The 22,733-nt window shown below is 34.6% G+C and overlaps 1 protein-coding gene and 3 long non-coding RNA genes across 5 annotated transcripts in view; 3 read left to right on the plus strand and 1 right to left on the minus strand.

The window, feature by feature from the left end:
* The window catches only part of LOC139976869 (AMP deaminase 2-like), a 107,399-nt gene that overhangs the window by 8,266 nt on the left and 76,400 nt on the right, over positions 1-22,733 (minus strand). The gene's annotated exons all lie outside the window — the stretch shown is intronic.
* On the plus strand, positions 1,951-3,311 carry LOC139976823 (uncharacterized). Its single transcript, XR_011796281.1, has 3 exons — positions 1,951-2,127; positions 2,243-2,563; positions 3,045-3,311. It is a non-coding gene; the product is annotated as an uncharacterized lncRNA (long non-coding RNA).
* LOC139977906 (uncharacterized) lies at positions 4,850-8,883 on the plus strand. Of its 2 annotated transcripts, XR_011796736.1 has the most exons (6): positions 4,850-5,205; positions 6,360-6,455; positions 7,219-7,360; positions 7,838-8,020; positions 8,451-8,560; positions 8,780-8,883. It is a non-coding gene; the product is annotated as an uncharacterized lncRNA (long non-coding RNA). The 2 variants fall into 2 exon arrangements; XR_011796735.1 differs by lacking the exon at positions 4,850-5,205 and having other exon boundaries at positions 6,089-6,455.
* Positions 9,345-11,028, plus strand: LOC139977120 (uncharacterized). Its single transcript, XR_011796434.1, has 3 exons — positions 9,345-9,461; positions 9,954-10,065; positions 10,797-11,028. It is a non-coding gene; the product is annotated as an uncharacterized lncRNA (long non-coding RNA).

Consider the following 22,733-nt stretch of genomic DNA (forward strand, 5'->3'; position numbering starts at 1 on the left):
ACAAAATGAATGCAAACATTTATTGAAATATACGATTTGCAAATCGATTTACGAGATATAGGGCATGAATGCAAACAATGAACCCTGTCCAGTTTAATTTAATTGAATAATGTTTACCAGTTTACCGTCATAACCTCCATATCTCGACTTATAATAGTCGAGAGAGATGGAACAGAGACAGAAAAAAATTAAAATACACTATGGAGACTTTTTGATGAACATAAAATCACACCATTTTGCATTTATGTAATCCTCAACTCACTTCAATTACAAAGCAATTTTGGACGTGAAAAATTGGAAGAAAAGTCAGCTTTTTAGGAAATCTATTGCAGATATTCCTGAAACATTCCTAAGACATCAGATAACCATGTAATGTCATCTTTGGTGTACCACACTCACAACATTGCTTTAAGTGTGTAAAACTGTATACTTGAGCTGCCAATGACAACAACGATATTACTTCTTTTCCCCCGAAATGTCACAATTCTGTGCTGTTGGAGGTTGCAGTTATACCTTCGCCAACAAAAGCATCAGCTTTCTTCTATTGTTTATTTACTATTGTATAATTACTAAAGAATAATTAAAAACATTATGTCAAGTACTAGAAAAAAATGGCATTTAATATTAGAACAAAATTGAATAGACATGCAACATTGTAAAGTTAACTATGATAAAAACTCATCATCATATTTACTACAAAGGTCGATCCTCAACTGCATAGGGAAAATGCTGTTTTGTGCACTTTGGCTTTAATACATGGTCTGAATTTACTATTATGATATGAATCCCATATGCTACTATGTAGCTCCATAGTTCATGAAGGGTGTTTGCAATAACATCTTGCCTAATTGTTTCTGTAAATGATTGATTGATTTTGATTGATGTCTATCCAGGAAGAAGCTTGAGCATTTTCATTTCGACTGAATAGCTCTTGAACAGATTACGCATTAATAATAAGTTAAAAGAAAAACAACAAAAGACTTCAATGTTGGGCTATATAGAAACTTTGCAACAAAAGAAGCTGTTTAGCCTCACACCGTCACGGACTGGTAATAAACCTGACATATATTGTTCGACTCTTAGATTAATAACTTTTTCATTGAAGTTTATCAACGTAAACAAATTTAATATTAACCAACTACCTTGTACAATTACCTCTAAATTGTCAAATGGCCAAGAGAAACCACAAAACTTTTAACCAAAATATCATAACTTGTGGCAAGAAAACGATGTTATTCATTGTTATTTTGAAATGGCGATATATTGTTTGCTTGACTTTATGCTAAAACTGACAACAATACTACGAGTAAATTTTCAGCAGTCAGTATAAGCTGAAATGAACGGTTGATAACTATGTTATGCCAATTGTCTTTTACATAACGAGATAGTTCTTCATTGTGGAAATTATTATGCTTTAAATCACTGTCATTCTATAAGCAAACATCAGCAATATGTTTAAGCTGAAATGAGCAGTTGATGCCATGTCTAGCAAATTGAATATAAACCTTCTTTATTCCGATGCAGAATAATCACTTCCAATCTTTATGTCACCGTGTAAGATCGGTGTAATTTATTCAAAAGTGTAAGCAACATCTGAAGTTGATTCCCAATAGCCCTGTTTGACTGTGGTTTATAATATTCAGACTAACGCATGTATTCCTAGTACACCATTTATGCTCAAATAATTTGACGCTTGAAAAATAATTTATTCAGTCATGATGGTAACTGTTAATCATCCGTATATTTTTATTTGAAATTGACGAATCGAAAACAAGAAGCTTAATAAAACTGCCAACGCCTTTAATTTCGATAACGCTTTTGTGCTAGAAGGCAAGTCATGTACTCATCCAGGTGCGCGTGCGTAAAAATGACTGTTCGGTAAAGCTTTTCGAACAAATGTTTGAAGTAGTGTTATGCGAAGGTCACATTGTTGCAACAGTATGGAGTAGTCCGTTGAGTTATAATCATGTACATTCACAGGAGTGATGCAATACTTGACGAGGCGTAAGAGCGGAACGAAACTACGCAAAATAAAAAGCAAAGCTAAAATGTTGATACTTAGAAAACTAATCATCCCATGGATGTTTCTGTATATTATAATATCAGGACTAAAACAGGCAATGTCAGGTAAATATAATTTTTTTTTTTCCTTTGTGTAAAATGTTAATGAAACAAACATTTCTGCGTGAGATATTTTTGTTATGACCTGTGTTTCAAGAGAGATTATTTCTTCTTTTTATAGACAAACAAAACACGGTCCAAAGACAAACAAGATTGGCTAAAGTTGGATTCTCTACGGAAATAACATGTTCGTTTAATTTTCCTGACCGTGATTATTATGTAATATGGTATAAAAACGGGAATCATTTATTTAAACACGAGCCAGCAATATCCCTTGATTTTCGTATAGATGGACGCGTCTATACAATAAATGAACAAGAAGAAACTGCTTTATTAGGAATACAGAAAGTTCGTGTTGGAGACGCTGGGGAATACTACTGTAAAGCTGTTCATACTTTCGTTGGTAAACCGATGTTCCAGTATTGGAAAATAAACGTACAAGGTTTGTAAGATTATTTATCATTTTCCAATATTAGAGGGATATTTTGGTGACAGATTGTATGTGAAAAGTATATTAAAGATAAAAAGTTTGCACCGTAAAAACACCATCTCAATATCTTGTCCCGAATTCAATATATTGCTTATTGGGTGTGATCTATCTTGACTGGCTTTGTGGTTTATGTAGAAATATTGTTTTTCTTTATAGATAACTTATTTAAATATTATGAAGGAAGACAATGACTATTTCAACTCAACAGCTCCCATGTAATCATACGTTCTGCTATCGCCAGATACTTCTTTCAAATTATAGCAATTTTTTATACAATCATATCAATGTGATAAAACATGGTATGAGATTGTGTTGACATAATACTTATAGCAACTTAAACATGTACCGTAATCAACCTCAGCTAATAGAAAACTGTTTGCAGAATATTCCTTTATCCGCTACCCTTTTCTAAACTGACTGTTTGTGTTCTTAGATGGACCGATTATAGCCTCTACCAGATATGTTATGGAGAATGAGACATTTTCAGCTCAATGCTGTGTGACATTAACTTATTCCACGGAGCCAGTGAAGTATTTATGGTCTCTTGGCATTCTATTGGCTACGACATTCACAGACAATTTTGACGGAAATGTTACCTGCAGTAATGTGTCTTTTACCGCAGTAAGAGGATTTCACAACAAGTTACTTGTGTGTACAATACAATACGAATTGAATTCTTCTACTAACAAGAGAATGAATGTAATGGGTAAGTAGAACGACACTTTGGTGTAGCCGAAGTTAACATTACCTTTTACACATGGGCCGGATACGACCTATTGGCCTTTAAAAAAATAGAGGTTCCTATATCCTATATTCTACAGCCACCATTGTGCACTTAACTTAACGAAGACAAGAAGAAAAGTTCTTTTTCGTAATTTATTATTGAAGGACTGTTATTTACAGACACAAAATAGTGTTCCCACCTGTGACATTTGAAAACCAAGAACATGTTACAAACATAATTATCAGAATACACAAGTAACGCTATGATGGTTTACGTTCAATTATTATTCACACTTAAGTCTACCTTTAAAGCGATCAAATATTGGAATTTCCTGGGAGATTGAACAAAAATTAGTTGATAAACAGCCAATTCATCAAGAAATTTGGTGGAATTTGCCTGTTTTACAAACATTTGCTTTAGTGTAATACAATTCATAAAGTGCCATCACAATGAGTTTCAAACCAGAATACCTCACCTAAAACTAAATAATTGCGAATTTCTTTAGGTGAGGTAGTTCAACCTTCTTCTCTTTTTTTTTTAATTTTGAATGTATTCAACACGGTGCTGACATTTGAAAGAATGTCAATCATATTTAACATTGAATATTACTGTTTTGGTGTCTTTCTTCCTCCTTACAAGATGTTTTTTTTCTCTAAAAAACATTCTTACATCATAACACCGGAAATAGTTCTGTAGTGTTATAACAGTCATTTCACTGCGAGCAAAACAAGTTTGCCTAATAAAGATGTGCAATATATGATGACAATATTCGTTCATTAAACTTTTCACTAAACAAAAGTTGTTATATTTTCATTATAGTGTAATTACAATAACACATTCATATATGCCGGAAACCAAATAAGCATCAATGCCCTTACCTTACATAGGAAAATGTTTACCGCCAACATAAGGTACTTTTTACGCGTATTGTTTGTGGAGTACCTTCGCCGACGTAATAGAAGGTAATATCTTAATCATATTGAGCAAACAGTCAGGGGATCAGGAAAAAGTTCTTCAACATGTTTGTCAAAACTATATGTGTTGCTATGTGAAAACAGGTCATTTTATTGATAGCTTCAAATAAGTGTAGTCGTAGCGGAAATTTTCTCCTTTGTGATATACGTTTCGTTCCCTCAGGGTTACACGCTCGGAGCGGAGGCAACAAGGGATGCAACGGGAACTAATTGCGTACTTTTAATTTTTGGCTGTTTCCCGTGCTTGGCATAGGCAAGCAAGGCGGGCGGGTGGGTGTGTGAAACGACCCGACTAGTCGCAGCTCACTGTAGTTATGTACAGGTAGTCTCTGATTGGTGGAAGCTGTTTGCAGTTTATATGCGGACGGATGTTTACGGGGGGGGGGGCTATTTCTGGGGTATTTAATTGTTCATGTTGAATAAATGTGTTCAACGATTTTGTAATTTAGTACTTCATGTTGAGTTATGGATTTAAGGTACTTGGAAAGAGATTAATGTTCTTCCTACGACATAAGCTAAGACAAAACAAGCAAAAAAATGGGGAATAAGCAACGATACTGTATTTTTCCTAACAGTACCACCTACAATGAAGTTGCAAATCAACGGCCATGAAACCAATGCGACTGTCTTCCTTGCAAATAGAACACACGTGAACTTCACGTGTTATGCTGAAGACTCAATGCCAAAAGCAAATATTTCCTGGAAATGTGACAGAAAAACTTGTAAAGGCTCTCCACGGAATGATTTGCATGAAAAGTTGAACAATGCGAGTCGCGAATTGTTCACCACAAGTTCAACAATCGACTACACGGCAACGCGGAACGAAGATGTCATTTGCACTGTTGGAATGTATGGGAACAGAAACTGGAGCAAAAGTGTAAAAATCTCTGTATTTGGTAACGAAATATTTTGTTTTATATGTTACAGGTTTAATGTTGGTTTGGTAATCTCTCTAAAGTGTAAATTTGTGTTTCTTTCCGTAACTAGTTTGACATCATATGATTCCTTGAAAAATATTTATCAAGGTTTCCTTGTTAACTATGTCATTTTTACACTGTGTACAAGAAGCCTCACAGAGTGTTCTGCTGGTAGCCCGCATCATTAATTACTTTTATCCTTATCTTCTAAGTGTTAATCTACAATAGCTCCAAAGCTTATGTATACATTTTTTATCGATGTAAGTCGAGCACGCAAAATGCTGACTATTGTGCACACTCTTATCACCTCCAGGTTTGACTACTGTAACAGCCTCTTGATTGAATCCGTATGAACAAATCACTAACCACCAGACCTCCAAATGTTCAACACACCTCAGCATGTATAATTGTCAAACACAAGAAATATGACTCTGTCACAAGAACTCAGTTCTCTTCACTGGCTTCCTGTACTTCAAAGTACTTGTTTTAATGTACAAAGCTTACTATAGGAGTCGCCAACTTATATCTCGGGCTAACTCCTGGTACAACCTTCACGTAGACAGCTTAGATCCTCTTCCTCTCATAAATGTCATTGTACCCAAAACTCACAGACTGCAGTTTACTGATCGTTCTTTCATCTTGTTTCGGTCGCAAAGAGTTTAAGTGTCTTCCAACCCGTATCGAAAAGGCCCAGACTATTGATATTTCCAGAAACTGATAAAACATTACTTGCTAGAACAAGCATACAATAGTTAATGTCATGTAGCTGTCTCATTGCACTTTTAAACAACTCTTTATTGGCGCTACAAAAATGTTTCTGATTGATTGATGATGAAAAGCAAGCAAATGAAGGCCTGATTAACTAATACTTTGTCTGCTTCAAACACGTTTCAATACTGATACCTAATATTCGTTGCTAACCAAGTTTTCTTTTAACTTTTTATGTTGATTTCAATATAAACATCACTTTATGAAATAAAAGCATTGACGTTTCATAAGTATAAATTATTATAGACTCTTAAATGATATTCCTTCTTTTATGGTTTTCGACAATATAAATTTAATGTTGAGTCACTTTGGATTGAATTTCCTATGATAAATGTAGATAATAACAAATTCTGCTTTCTCTAAAGGACCCAGTAACAATATGTTAGTGCATCTTGTTATAATTCTAACTGGTGGCGTTTTCTTAACAGGATGTCTGTCAATCATTTGGAACAAACTTTGTTGTAAGTATATGTAGTTTCAAGCAAACGTTTAATAAAATTGTCCTACATTCAGCGTGATTTTACACAATTTGTTTTAATTTACATTCTTTCGTTCTTACATTTGAAAACATTGAATAGGCTAAGATTTATTTTACTAAGAAACCACAACCAATTAAATAAAACTAAAAACGAATTTTATACTATGACACTGTACTAGTGACGGACACGTTTACGGTAATTTTTTATTCATAGTTTGCCAAAACATCGGGAATGGAAACATAAACGAAGAACTTTCATTAAAAGTAAAATACGCAGTAAATTGAAATACTTTTAAAATGTAACAAAATTTGGCATGACGTGTAATGTAGATATGGTGTTCATATTACTGTATTATTGGGAGATGAAGAATAGGAATATACCAATCATTTCAATTTAAAGTTCTTAAGAATCTTTAGAAACATTAGAGAGTTGATATAAAGTGTTCTGATTGTTCATTTAAGCGCATAGAACAACTTTACTGTTCGTGTAAGTTTACCGTGATTCCCGTTCTGTGTCAGTATTCGTTCGTTCCTTTTCAATCCTTAGTTTTAATAATTTATTTCAGGATTGTATTCCAATGTACTAGACATCGAAAATACTATTTCCTTTAATTTTATTTTAATTTAATCAATTAAACGGAATAATATCCAACAATTGTCTGCACCTTATTCAACTTATATACGGTGCCTATATCATTTAAAATTTCATTTCAGGTTTAATGTATATATATATATCTTTATCATAGATTTCAACCAATTTGTCAGTCAACGAACTTTTTTTGTTCAGAAACGGGGAGACCTCCCTAGATAACCGCTATACACACGTTGCAATGAGTTCAAGAGAATTGTCTCCAACTCAATCGAACAGTGCCGAGCCTTTTAATATTGGTAATTACTTCCATAGTTTTTCATTTTGTGATATTGGACACTTAGATGAGTATTGTTTTAATGCAAATATACACTTTATGCCCTGTGTCCAATTTGAGTACTGTCTCATAAAGTTCAAATAACTTTGGAGTTGCGTTGTGTTATCTCAAGCAACTGTTTATACCGTCAATGAAAAAACCCAGAAAAGTTTACAAAATAAAGAGGAATCACAAATAGTCATGAACTCTGGTGACAAATCCATATTTTGATTCAAATATTCATCAATATTCTTTAAACATGCAAAATAATTAATGGTTAAACCTTATTGAATGAAATGTTGTTTATCCTGTTGAATAAAATGGTAGTTTCCTTTAAGTTGAATGAATGTTGTGACATTCAAAGAAGTTGGCAATCAACTATGTAGGCCTTAGTATTCAACAGTAAGAAATGCAAACCCATAGATATTCAAATAAATGGCAACATATATTTATACTACAGGACAAAGTAGACAAGAGAAAAGAAATTAAAATCGTAAGAACGAACGAAAATATTTGAGTGACGACGATTTTAAGTTAAGTTTCCAACTTTCTGGGGAAGGCACAATGACGTACTGGGAAGCAACCCTCTTGTCTGGGGACAGCTCATCAAGCTTTACCAAAGTCATCGCTAAATCTGTGTTAGGTAGCGCACAATCTGTGACTTTTTACTACAAGGCTAAACGTCAGCAGCAGCAAGTGCAATCAATAGTATGATTTTTGAGTTTTATGAGGTTTTACACTTCAAATTCATATTGACGAGAATATCCATTTGAAGGTTAAAGTAACGTCAATGAGATAAGAGATCAATTACACACATAATGAATAAATTACCTGATTACGTATCCTAAGTCAAAGTATATGCATATGGTACTATTGTCTACATATCAAAATGTATGTCTATAAGTCAGAGTAGAACGTATAACTACTCCTCTCTGCACCTAAATATAATGTAACACTACCAAAAGAGAGGCTCAACAAAACGTATTCGATACATTTGCGTAGTTAAAGCCTTGAATGTTAGACACATTTAAATATCTTTAAAGACATATAGGTTACTTTCTATTTTTGTACAGAAAATGTGCGAATGAAAGAAATACTTAACTTTCGAACTTTGGCAAGCACTGTTATCAGGTTGCAAACACAAAAAACATCGTTGAAGTTCTGGGAAATTTCCTTGAAGACGGTAAGTATTCCTGGCCGTTTACATTACTCGATATATCATTTTGAGTTGACCTTGATATGGTATACACATCTGTACATAAATGAGACTTGGAACTTAGTCTACAATTTGATTTTGATAATTTTCTTGTTGTAAGATATGGCCTCATAGTTCTCATTCGGCACAAATAATTATGTGTCATAGCACAATAAAAATCATCAACTATATGGAACTCTTTTCCAGTGCCATATTTTATTTACCAAGAGTATATCGAAACGGGAACATTAAAGAACTTTTTGATGTCCGGTAGTTCATATAAAGTGGCTCTACCGAAGTACGAGAAAAACGTACAGCTAACCACATTTGCTGCTGATGTTTGCGAAGGAATGTACGTTCTTGCCAAGCAAAATGTAAGAGTACAGTATTTCATTATGTTTGTATGTTTCATTGTTCGTCTTGATTTGTTTAATGAACAGATTTCATAACATATTATTTTTTTTTAAAGAAATTTCTCCTATAGATCCAGAAAGGTTAGAAATAGTTTACTTTTATATTCATACATATGCAAAATGATGCAGCTGGGCTGGTGTGCCCCGCTATCGTTGGGCTTGTAACTTCAAATTTTAAACGTGGTCTTTTCCAAAGGTGTCCATGGTCGTGTGAAGCGAGGTTGGGGTGCCTTTCAAACATCATAAGTGTTTCAAACTACTATGTTCAAAGTGTATGTTATCTAGTATTTTCGAGTGAAGTAAGTTAGGACCGATATGATATGAAAGTGAAATTCAACTCTCATGTTACATTTGACAGGTGTTCTAGGACAGGATCAGCTAGGAAAGCACTACTCAGTTCTTCAGGAAGATGTAAACTGTATGATTTCTGGCCTGCAGACTTAGCCACAGATGTTATAAACCACATTCTAACAAAGGTACTTCACATTGCTAACCAGTAACATGTCTCGTTGGAGGTAAACGTTTCATGTGTATTACGAAATGTAACATTATATAAAGAAATTACATTTAGTGAAAATGAACTTACGATCTTTTTTAAATTTACTTCCGTATGTACATTAACAACTTTATAAGTTTGTAGGCAATTGTACTAACTCTGATCAAAAATATGGGTTTTACCAGATGCAACATCATATAAAGAAAGTAAATTTAGTGAAAATGAACTTACTACCATTTTAAATTTACTTCCGTATGTCCATTGACAACTTTATAAGTTTGTAGGCAATTGCACTACCTCTAATAAAAAAAATATGAGTTAGCTTAATAATTACGCTAACTAGGAAAATGCAAATCTCATTTACTTATGACAAAGCAGTCATATGTAGGGTTTCATGCACAATCACGTGGTATATGTGACACAATATGTATTTGCTATGTTCACAAACAACTTATTTTTTCTTCTTGCTCAGAAAATTCCACCAATAGCATGGCTTGCTCCTGAGATAGTCTTTATTGGTAATTAGTTGGAGAAGTCAGACGTTTGGAGTTTTGGCGTTGTCTTGTGGGAAATCTTCTCTTTAGGTGTGCTTAAAAGTTAATTTGCTTAAGTATGTTAAAGTTTATCACAAAATGGAACTTAAGAGAGACTCAACTATATCATATTATATTTTATGCAACACCTAATTGTTTTCTGGTCATTTGATTGGTCAGTTGCTCGTTGATTGCATGCAAAATCCGCTCTATTCCACTCTATGAAATAGAACCATGGGTTATACTTTTTTAGTAGCACTTTTTTCAATAGTCAGAGAGCAGAGAAACCTGTTTGTTCAAAACAATATGTGCATGAGTGCATTTTACCCATCTTAATATAAAATGTTATATAAAACAAATAATGAATGGTTTCCATTCGTGCAATAGTGCAAAAGTTTCATTCGTTGAAAGATGTAATTAGTTCCATTCAACTCGGCTGCGCCTCATTGAATGGAACAAATAACATATTTCAACTCATGAAATATTTGCCATATTGCATTCATAACCATTCATTATTTGTATAATATGATATTATAGTTTGTGGAATATGAAACCGTATATAACACCACGTAAACTGACATTGTATGAGATTTTGTGGTGTAAATTGCAATGTTCTTTTGTATTGATAGTATATTGAATAAAAGAGGAATGTAACCTTTATTTAAACTGCTGAATTGTTAAAAAATGTGCGGTATTAAGCCACATGCATAGTATATCAGATACGAAGAATGCAATTTCAATCGGCAGTTGAACAAAAAGTGAAATGGATTTAATATTTCTAGGGGAAACACCATTTGGAGGTCTAACCTGTACTGAGATCGAAAACAAGTTGAGACGTAAGGAAACTTTGGAACAACCAATGGCGTGTGCAGGAGGAATGCAAGTATAATTTCTTGTCATGCGATAAAAGAGAATATTAAGAAATGTCTTAAAGGGAGGTGACTCCCCTCTCCAATAAAACTATTATGTGACAATTAACTTGAAACTATACCAAAAAGGCCTACAAACCATGTAAAGCGCTAACATAAATATGCTTTTATAAATAATAAATAAGTCTGGTTAGGGAAGTACATTTATCAGAAAAACCTATATGACAAAGAAGATCATGTATGATCTTTTATGTTTAAGAGTAAATATAATGTATTCTAGTGGAAATTTTTCTCTTTCTTTAGATTTGGTGCTATTTTATCGATGTGGAATCCAACAATAGACAAACGACCATCTTTCGAGAGTCTACAGATGACTCTTCAAGGATATTTGAATGACATGAGACTAGTAAGATTGATATAAATGTTATCATTACACATACACACTTCCTATATATTATACTGACAATATCTTTTCATTGTATGGCAAAAGTGCAAACATACTGATAGAAATAAATCACTGGATGTCACCTTTGTATACTGCCTGATGCAATTGTGGTTTCGAGACTCACTTTGTCCTATAATCGATTCATATTGTTAGTCTCCTTTCCTTGCTGCCTTAACAGATTGTGGCTTTTTTACTCAATATGACAAAAGTCATTATTCCAGTAATTTGATAACACTAATGTAGCACCGATGAAATGACAAATAGCAGGTTTGATTTTTATTCTTGTAACGAAACTACCAAGAGAATGGGACAGGGCAGGAGCTAGGTTGACTAAGCTATAGCAGCTTGAACTCTGTATTTCCTAATGTAACTGTAGGTTCATATTACGTTTTTAATTATCAGTAGCGTTACTTATTCTTCCTTATCCGCCTTGGCTCACATGCCTTTCTCGGTTGATTGTGAGTATAAAACCTCATTGGAAGTAAAAAAAAGTACAAATAAATTATATATAAATTCTAAAATCAAGTCACTAATTTGAGAGGTTCTTCATGTGCTTGTTTGTCAGTATTGGCGAGTATTAGATAAAGACTTGCTTGGAGATGTACAACACTTCTCAACTATATTTGCCTCATATAAACATATACCTTAGCCGAAAGTTGGAACAGTACTGCGTTTATTTTCTTGTGATTATGTACAAAGAAAACGTGATCTTAATGGTACACATTCCAATTCAATATAGCAAACTTTCAGAATCGTGTCGCGACGTGACATTTTATCCAATTCTTCTTTTCATTTGGCAATTCTTCAAAAGCGATGGACTTCGGAGTAGATGTAATGCAGGGGTCTGAAGAACAGTATCAATATTGTGAAGCTATGAAATAAAATTCACTTGTCAATGGCTATACCTCAAGCAAGCAAACATTAACTCCACTAATTTCATTCGTTACTTGTTACCATCAGCGAAAATATCAACACAGTTGCAATGCCACCACAATACGTCCCTTCCAAAGAGAAAACTTGAAAAGTATTTGTAAAAATATATATTGCCGTACTTTGAGAAGGTTCAATAATTGATTGCATGTACTAGATTTAATGTAAGCTTTCATTTGTAAACATGTCTTCCACGTTATTACTCTTACTTCAAAGAGATATGCTCATACGCTACTAAGCAGGCCATTCTAGCTGTTTTGAAATGCTTTAATAAGATTATTTTGTTTTTCTCTCTAAACTATACTTTAAGTATTATGAGGAATATGAAACAGTACATTGATAAGAATGCCCCTTTCTTCCCCACCTGTCTCTTAAGCTCCTATTTTTTCAACCTTGCAACTTGGTATTAAGCATATCCAAAACGTTTTCATGTTTTATAATTGTTCCACATAGGGTTGGGTCTAATGAAAAGCAAACGAAGAAAAAGAATGGTAACTGATGGTGAAAGACCTCTGTTATCTGCTGGAATCATCTCGACAATACGTTCCATCGGCGTTTTAAACAAATCCCATTGTTTGAATTGTCATGTGAAATATTAAATATTGCTAAACGATCAAAATTGACATTTCTATAACTTTTCCAGCTAAATTTGTAAACAGGATAACTCTAAACACTTATTTCACAACCCTATTAACAATTTAACTATTTTGTAACATTGATGTGAATACTGAAACAGAGTTAGACATCTCTTTCATATATTCCCTTTCAAGGTATAGTTTTATGTCGATATTTCCAACACATCGGCTTCATGAATTAAACACTAGTCCTTATTAATCTAATCAACACTATACAACACCTTAGTGATTTATATAATTTGCCCAAGCAATTGGTTGTTTCAATAAATACATTAATGCGTAAATGTGCATGTTGTATTCCGTAAAATTCGATGCGTCCTAACAAACCATTAAAGGCTTGATAGCGATGGTTAATAAAAAAAAAATTATACCTCAGACAGGAGTTACTGAACAAATATCTTAAAACCTACTGTGTTTGTTATTTTTAGTATTACCTTATCCCTTTCATTGCATGTGATTTTTTGGTTTGTATTTACTCTACACCAAATGTAAGTCATGGTATAAAAGTGGTCATTGGGGGGGGGGAGAAGTTATTAATTCACACCAATTCTTTGTTTTCAACCTGTCATGTTTATATATTTCAGTCAAGCCAAAACTACCCGCTGAATTCAACTTCCACTTCCTAAGTGAACGTAGGCCTACAATAGAGTAAACACTTGGACAGGATGCGCTATTTAACTTAGTTTTAGCATTGTTTTTCTGAATTTAGATCTGCTATGTAATTTTTCTGATCAATAAATATCTTAATTTCTATAATTTACTCTGTCAATTATTATCGCTTGTGTTTGGAAATATTTTGTGTACTTTGTTCTTCCTTCCTTGAGACTTTAGCCATTGCCGCCTCGCCTATTGAGGACATGCGTGAGACAGATATGTTACATACCTAGAAAGCTCCCAAGATTTAACATGCGTGAATAGTGTGGCAGGCTAATATACTACTGTTCATAAATGTATTTATTACGTCTATGTGTTTTAGGTAGGCCTCTATCAGCTTCATTGTTAGCCACTATATCAGTGAGCCAATGTTTTACTAATATTGGGCCACTGAATGTACGAATAAACCTGGGCCTTTCTTGCTAACTAGGGGCCGCCACACCTTTACGGACCACCCACGCTGCTCACCCCCCCCCCCCAATTAGGTATATTTTAGACGTGACGAACAATATTAAAAATACAAACCTACAAATTAATTTATTAAACAGCTAGGCTATGGCTACCATCAGAATGCCCTAGCGTGCTTTTATATCTTCACTTACCTGTGTAAAACGATGAATAAAGCAGAGCTTGGAAAGTAACGTGAAGTCCATTTTCCCTCTACAAACCGATTTTACACTTTCATTTTAGCAAATCAAATCGTTCTACATTACACGCCAAGTGATGGTGGCGTTCCGCTTACAAAGTGTCAAGATGGTTCCTTTGGGGAAATGGTCCACCCATGAAAATATTCTTAAAAGGGCCCTGGTATACAGTACACGGAGATCAAAAGTTTCACTATATAACAGTTGGACAATACATAATAATTCTCGATGTTCCTCAACTGCCCCATTAGAAACCATACCTGACCAATTCAAATGACCACTACTTCATCAGTTCTTAAATTAATTTAACGGGACCTGAAAAAATTACTTGAGGCCCTAATCAAGACTAGCACGCCTTGGATCACCTTATTAATGGGTCATATGAATTCTAAAAACATTGCAGAAGTGTCTAATAATGCGTCTTGCCCGGTCCAAAGAGTGGTTGACCAATTGAAATGACCACTAAATCATCACTTAATAAAATTAGTGTAACGGGACAACGAATAAAATCATTTGGGCCCTAATCAAGACCAGCACGCTTTGGACCACCCAACCAACCTGTAAAGTGAACTCTCAATACATTGTAGAAGGGAACCATAATGCGTCTTGTCCGGTCCAAAGAGTGCTTGACCAATTAAAATGACCACTAAATCATAATTTATCAAATTAATATGACGGCACAACGAATGAAAAGGTTTTGGGCCCTAATCAAGAACAGCACGCCTTGGACCACCCAACCAACCTGTCATATATGAACTCTAAATGCATTGTGCTTCTTGCCCGATCCAAAGAGTGCTTGACCAATTGAAATGACCACTAAATCATCAGTACCTAAAACGGGACCACGAAAAAGCATTATGGTCTAATCCATCCAGCACGCCTGGATCACCAAACCGATGGGTAACATGAACTCTAAGGACATTGTAGAAGAGTACCATAATGCGTTGAACCCGGTCCAAAGAGTGCTTGACCAATTTAAACGACCACTGCATCATCACTTCTTAAATTAATGTCCATCTCGTATGTTATGTATCGTGCGTTTAGTGTCAACCGGTAGTATTACAAATTGCACTTTGAACCCTCAAGGAATGAAAAATAGAGAACTCGTTTCCTATATATGGCCAAATTATGTAGGAAAGTTTTTTACAATTTTAGAAAGTTCCCTCTAAATGAATTCCGAATTCATCGATATGTCAGCATATATAACACTTTAACTTGCGCAAATCACTTACGAAATTTCAGGCTAAGTGGAAAATTTCAATGTGACAGTTATTTGAACACAATTGCACAAAGAGACAGCATCTTTCCAGGGGTGAAGCAAGGTTGTAGCAGTTTGTAGCAGGCATGCACTGTCATAAAAGCTCAACTGAAGCTTGCAGCCGGACAAACAATCAAGAAATTAACCATCTCTTAAGACTCTCATGCATTATTGGCAGATGCAGTAACGTTCAAACATTGAACAATGTCCCTTTAAGTCTTCTAACGTGGGTCAGAGACATTCGTAGAAGGAAAGAAGGAAATTGTGACTCTTTCCGATATTTAATTCATTTAGGAATACAAATGTCAAAAAGCAGTTTAACTATTAACATGCTGAAGATTCTTTCAGTTATATATCACTTAAGAATGTTAATGGTTCGACGCAAGGGAGCAATCACGCTATGATAAATATGAACACTTAGCCTTTTAAAGGTTATTCCATGGACGTTAATAATAGTAGGCAGTCAGTTCGTACATCGGTATCAATTAGTTCGAGCCAAATGTTCACAAGCGCTCTTTTACGACAGAAAACTTCTAGGAAACATCTTGAATGAATCATTCAATTAAAATCAGAACGCATGGTCTTTTTGTTCCGCTCCTTCACATTTGTGTTATGAAGTATTGAGTAATAGTGAAATGGAACATCTTTGCACATAGATTGGTAAAAGTGTATCAAATCTACCAGATTAAAGTAATTTTGGCATGAAAATTTCTCTTCTGCAAGTACATTTCAATCCAATCAGAGAATAAATGGGGAGGGGTGGGGTAGATATTAAGCATGTAATAATTCTCCTGACTACTATACTTCTATAATTGACTCATCATATAGCCTAATTTATATTTACCGAAGAATTAATACATTAAATACACTTGTAAGTGATTAGAAAGTGTAATTTTGACTAAATTTTACAAACGCTAAATTGACCTAAAATCTGGCACTTTTGTTAATGGATTGAATGTGTATTGTGTATTGAGTAAAATTTGTATAGTAAGATTATGGAAGTTATAGTTAATATTTAGGTAAAACTGAATAAAGGAAATTTACTAAAAACTCACACTAACTCTGGTCATGTTCAGTTGGAATAAACCCAGTGAAACTTCTTATGGTGAATCTGCTTTCTACACTCAAATATAAACTTTCTATTGAAAAATCGCTAAGAGAAAGAACAAGCACATGGGAACACGATACAATCAAAATGCATAGAATGGCACTATAGGGTAACTTGGATTGGTTCATTACCAACTATGACTAATGGAGAGCATAAATAAATCAGAAAGAGATTTCGACATAAACTGTATGTCTGGGTAGAATTATTTCACTTGAAGATTATTTTGCTAAATAAACTATTAAAGTTAGTAAGTTTATCTCCGCTTGACTCGAGAATGACTGATTGTCTTTGTCAGCTCTAGAATGTAGCAGAGGAATATTTCAGAAACTACAAAGGGGGAAACAGCGTTCACATCCACTTGAAAGGAGAGAGGCAAGAAAACTTCTCTGTTCTTTAAATCTGTAAATATGTGCCGTGTGAAACGAATAAAAGAAATGAAATTAAGTTCTGTGAACGAATAATTAAAAAAAACGGTTGCCAGTCTACAGAAATCACTTCATTCTGAGAAATGAAGTTGCGCTAAGGTTCGCCTCCCTTCCCCCCCACCCCCCCCCCCCCCAAAAGTGCGCGTGTGTTTCTTCGGAATGGGAAGGAAACTTTGTATGCTGATGATCGTAAACCACCAATTAGCATTAAACTTGCGCGCTAAATGTGTTGCTTTTGTTTTATATCTTCACACCGGTACAGAAGTAGAGTAAAAACTCAAAAAAAGCAACATATTGATGAATCTACAGGGTAATGATTGTGCATTAGTCATTTGAATTTGGTCAAATAATCTTTGGACCGGATAAGACACATTATGGGACTCTTCAACAATGTCGGTTTGTTTGTTAGGTCCCGTTACACTCATTTGTGAAGTGATGATTTAGTGGTCATTTTAATTGATCAAGCACTTTTTGCACCGAGCAAGACGCATTATGGTACTCTTTTAAATTGTCATTAGAGTTCATATGACCCATTGGTTGGGTGGTCCAAGGCGAGCTGGTTCGATTAGGGTCTTAAGGAATTTTTTAGGTCCCGTTACATTCATTTACTAAGTGATGATTTCAGTGGTCATTTTAATTCGTCAAGCACCCTTTGGACCGAGCAAGACGCTCGTACATATGTATATCGGCTAAATGTATACAATTAAAAATACACTGTTTTATTGTGTTGTATACTATACACGGTATAATTGTCTACATTAATGTGTTGTGTAGAGCTGAGTCAAGCGAGTAAACAAACGATCGAGGACTGCCTATAATGGGCGCAATAGTTGGGAATAGTTGCTTCATTGTGTTAAGAACACTATATACTTTCGTTCATATATACCTACAAAATGTTTTGGAAAGTTGCTAATGTGAAATATCTTGAATATGTTCGTGTTGTCAGTGTCAACTCAGCTTGGGAAAAAAAACTATTCGCGACCGGGCAAGACACATTATGGCACTTTTCTACATTGGCATTAGAGTTCATATGACCCATTGGTTGGGTGGTCCAAGCGTGCTGGTTTGGATTAGGGTCTTAAGAAGTTTTCAGGTCTTAGGCCTATTACATTCATTGACGAAGTGATGATTTGGTGGTCATTTTAATTGGTCAAGCACTCTTTGGACCGGCAAGACGCATGTTGGTACCCTTCTACAATGTCTTAAGATTTCATATAACCCATTGGTTAGGTGGTCCAAGGCGTACTAGTCTTGATTAGGGAGTAAAGTGTTTTTTTTTCAGGTGCCGTTACATTAATTTAAGTAATGATGAAGTAGTTGTCATTTGAATTGGTCAAAAACTCTTTGGACTGGGCAAGATGCATTATGGTACCTTCTAGAATGAGTAAATGAATAGGTAGCAGTTACTCATTCGCGAATGTTGAACGAGGAATAGATATATAACTTCACACCCTGTTTACTGAAACTGCCTTCTTGTGTGTGTATCCATTCATGTAGTACTTTAATCTGCTAAATCATACGCTGTGATTAAAATGTTGGCGCTATTGAAATAATTTAATTATAAAGTTTGTATATTACATCAATACGTGTTGGTTCTCTTCTGAATAACAAGACTTTCAGCAGTTGAATTATCAACTCTAGTCAATAAACGAATCTGAACTTTAATATGATACAAGAAAAGTCACATTATATCCTTTGTTTACATTTATTTATTTTCGTGAATAAACTAATTTTATATAAAGTTTCATATTAACTGTGAATTAAAAACGAGTACAAACATATCCATGCATCTTGGATACATCAGAAGGCACATATTATTTCCTTCCCTCATGCAACAGTAAATCAGAATAATAAAAAATGATATTATGGATATAAAACATGTAAGAACTTTTAAAAAATGAATAAAATTGGCAGAGCATGATACTAATAACATTGAGGTAGCATTGACGCACAGTGTGGAACAAATCTTTATAGTACTGTACGCAATAGACAATATAATATATGTAATCATATTAAACTGCAATATAACCATACATTCTCTAGAGGACTTCTAGGAAACTACATTGTTACAAACATTGCCTGTTTTTTACTAGTTTCTACGGTTAGTTGTTTACCACTTTATATTGATGTAGGTAGGGAATTTGTAGTAAGTCAATTCAGACTCGTATGGCATCAAACTATCATTCATGGATTTTTTGCTCATATCCATTTTATAACTCTAGCAAGATTACATTCTCATATTCTTTCTTGGAGCTTTTTAACTTTTACTTGTACGCACATTTATGCCGTTGTACTTTTCCATAACTCTATTAAGGAATGACACATAATGATAAAAATTTTGTAGTGAAGTGCCAAGTAACATTTTCTGGAAGACCTTGAGTGGTAGAAAATAGCATTAAAAATGTCATAACTAGCAATTTGGTTGTCCCGATAACCAATTTAATATACATTTATTCCAATACTAAAATCGATGTATAGAGTAACTTTAAAGAAATGTGCTTTATTGTTTCCTTTTAAGTCCAATTTCCAATTGAGTCCCAGCCAGTGTTCCTTCACCTGAATGGAAACTTATCTAGAAGAAAATATGAAAGCTTTCTTAGAGTTTCCTTAAATTACTAAATTAAACAGTTATGAAGCCACACATTGTTATCACAGCATTTAACAACTGATGCACATGAAACTTGAGGGAGGTAAGGAGAAATGGTCCATAGTGACTTTTGTACAGCCCATTTTACCCTCGAATTTACACAAGTGTTTTCAAATTCAACAGTTACTTATAAAGTTGCTTCGGAAAAGGGAACCAATTGCATTGTCTTGTCCCGTTGTGTTGACAGTACACTGAACCATATATTGCAATTGCACTGGAAGTGAACTTGTGTGTGGTATCTCATAAATGTGATCTAGGGTTAATAATAAAGGTTTACAGAGTAATGCTGAAACTCATTCAAAACAAAAAATGGTAAACTTGCGTGCTAACATACCTCCTCTTCATAACCACTCATTACAACACTTTCTAGCTAGTTCACACATATCACATCTGGTAAGCTTTCAGACTTGGGAGCAGTACTCTATTCCTCCGTCACAGGCTCCTATGAACAAATAGAATGATCTAAAATCACGAATTGATTTTTGAAAATTGACTTATGTGTAGACCAACTATCATGTGTTGCTACATAACACCAGCAAATATTTTTTGTAAGACTGCATTCACAGCAGGGCCGGATTTAGGAATGGGCAACGTGGACAGTTTGTCCATGGGCAATTTCAAGAAAAAAATATAAGGAAAAAGTAGGCTGATACGTATGTTCAATGAAATCATATTGCGCGCGTTTTACGTAATCTACATACACACAAGCCATATTCAATTGTAATTGGATCTCTTTGTGAATGGTAGAAACAGCTAATTGTGTGTTTTCCTGTCGGAAGACAAACATGAATAGCCTAATAACTAAAGTCATCAATCTCAACGTCTATTCTTTATTATTGGTTGGTTTTGAAACGTTACAGTACACTCTGACATTGCGCCTGTCATCACCTTCCGCTAGGTTCCTGCTCCCAACCGATTTTGACAGTTTTTGGCTCAAAAAATTGCCAAGGTCACATCAAATTTGGAAATGTGGAAGCAGTGCGCAGTCAGGAAAATACAATATTGCGCAATAGATATCACCAAGTCACGGACTGAAACGGTATTTGAATTCACAGATTTTGAGAGATGTGGTAGCAACCTGCTAATTTGCATACGGTAGGGGTGGTAGCAACCTGTTCATTTGTACTGAGAGAGGTGGTAGCAACCTGTTTACATGAACTGAAAATTGTGCAGGCAAACAGGCTTACATACCGTAACGAAAATTCGTGAACATAAATTTACATCAAAAATCAAAATTGACTGCACCATTTTACATCTAAGCACCATTAATTATTCCAAAAGAAAACACCCCTCCCCTTTGACTCCTCCCCCAGGACGGCGTTCACTGGGTTGATGTCTGTTTCCACTTATGAAGGTTGCCCACGGGCCTTCACATGTCTTAATACTGCCCTAAATGACTGTGCACGTATAACGTTAGCTTGATAATTTGTAAGTGTACACTTCAAAGTAAGAGGTTCTTAAAGCAGTATATTTTGGTAGCTTAAGCAATATATATTACTTTGTGTAGCATTTATATTTTTGTAAGATGTGGCAGGGACGTAATAGTCGCAGCTGCTTCTACTCTAAATATTGTTCTGCGTAAAATTACACCGCTGCACGTTTTGTTGTTAAAAAGTCGAAAAAATGTCAGCGCATTTATCCTTTAAGGCCTTGGCTTTCCATGACGTTATTATTTTGCTTCTAGGGTGTATATTGTTTCACCTTTACTGGTTTCTTCTACAGATTCAGGGGGTTAAATTTGATTCTTGCACACTGCCCTCATAAATTTGATCTTTTATCAGCTTAACTGTATGTTTAAAAACATGGTGCCACCAGACCAGACTGGTGAAACAGAAAAAATGTTTGTCATTTGCTTCAATCTTTCTGCTACATCCTCACGTGTGTATTTGTGTGCGCTGACGCGAGATCATAAACTTTAATAAAAAAAGTGCATGGTTGCTGATCTTCGTTTTAAGTATGTTATTATGAATGTATATATGTAGGCCTATGTATGTTTTTAGGTATATAATAATATGTAAAATACCACTTAGTGAATGCAAGATCCTTATTGGAGAAATTCAAGGTCAATTGAGTCCACAGCAGGTCAAAATCTGAAAACTCTGTTAGCAATATAGCTATAGAAGTACAGATTGAAACATTCCCCTTGATGAGTACAAAAAGGGAATTGAAATTGGTGGAGATAAATGTTATTTGAGGTCAAAAATGAAAACTTGTCAACTGATGGTTACTTGATGGTTACGCTGAAAGGAACACTTAGATGATTTTTCCATACATGAACATACGCGTGGGTGACTATAAGACTTATTTAAGTTTTATATTCACATCAAATCTCTTTCTCAGAGTTCAACAGAGTCAAAGTTTAGTACAATTTGGGTAACAATAACGATTACAAGTAATGGTTGAATGAACTTTTTACGCCGTATGTAGATCCCCCTTAGTAACTACCTGACACATTGTTTATAATATACAGTTCAAAGGTCATTTGACTTTACTTGACATATTTTGTATATAATAGACTTCAGATGTCACTTGAGGTCAATAAACGTGGAAGTTTGAAAACATAAATGCAATTACTATGTAAGTGAAGCTTGAATGGATTTTCATATGTTGCATGTAGATCCACATTAATCATTGTACTAGGCACAACGTTATTAAGCTTGGAAAAGTCTTAATGTCTGTGTGTACTATAACTCCATAATTCGAACTGAACACACATTGTACTTGGGAATGAGATCCAACTTTATGAGTGCAACAGAGATACAGTGTTTTGCAGAGGATAAAGGTCATTTGAGATCACCAGAGGTCAAAATGGCAATTTCATGTGATAATTTCTAGAGGAATCCTGGCGGTAGGGTGTGTCGCTATATCCATACAACTATCTGGTGGACATGGTTGAATTTAAGTGTCAGGCTAAACCGATGCCTTCTCCGTATTTTGAGTTACTATTTCGTTCATTAACTTCGCAACTGAGCTAGTTAGAATACAATTCATTAGTCATAGATTATTAACATGTTGTTAGAACTGTCATTAGCGTGCTTTGTAATGTAATAAATGTACTTGTATAACTGTAAGCATTAAGCAATCGTGAACACTTCCTGCTTTTA

The sequence above is a fragment of the Apostichopus japonicus genome, chromosome 12, assembly GCF_037975245.1.
Source record: "Apostichopus japonicus isolate 1M-3 chromosome 12, ASM3797524v1, whole genome shotgun sequence".
NCBI lineage: Eukaryota > Metazoa > Echinodermata > Holothuroidea > Aspidochirotida > Stichopodidae > Apostichopus > Apostichopus japonicus.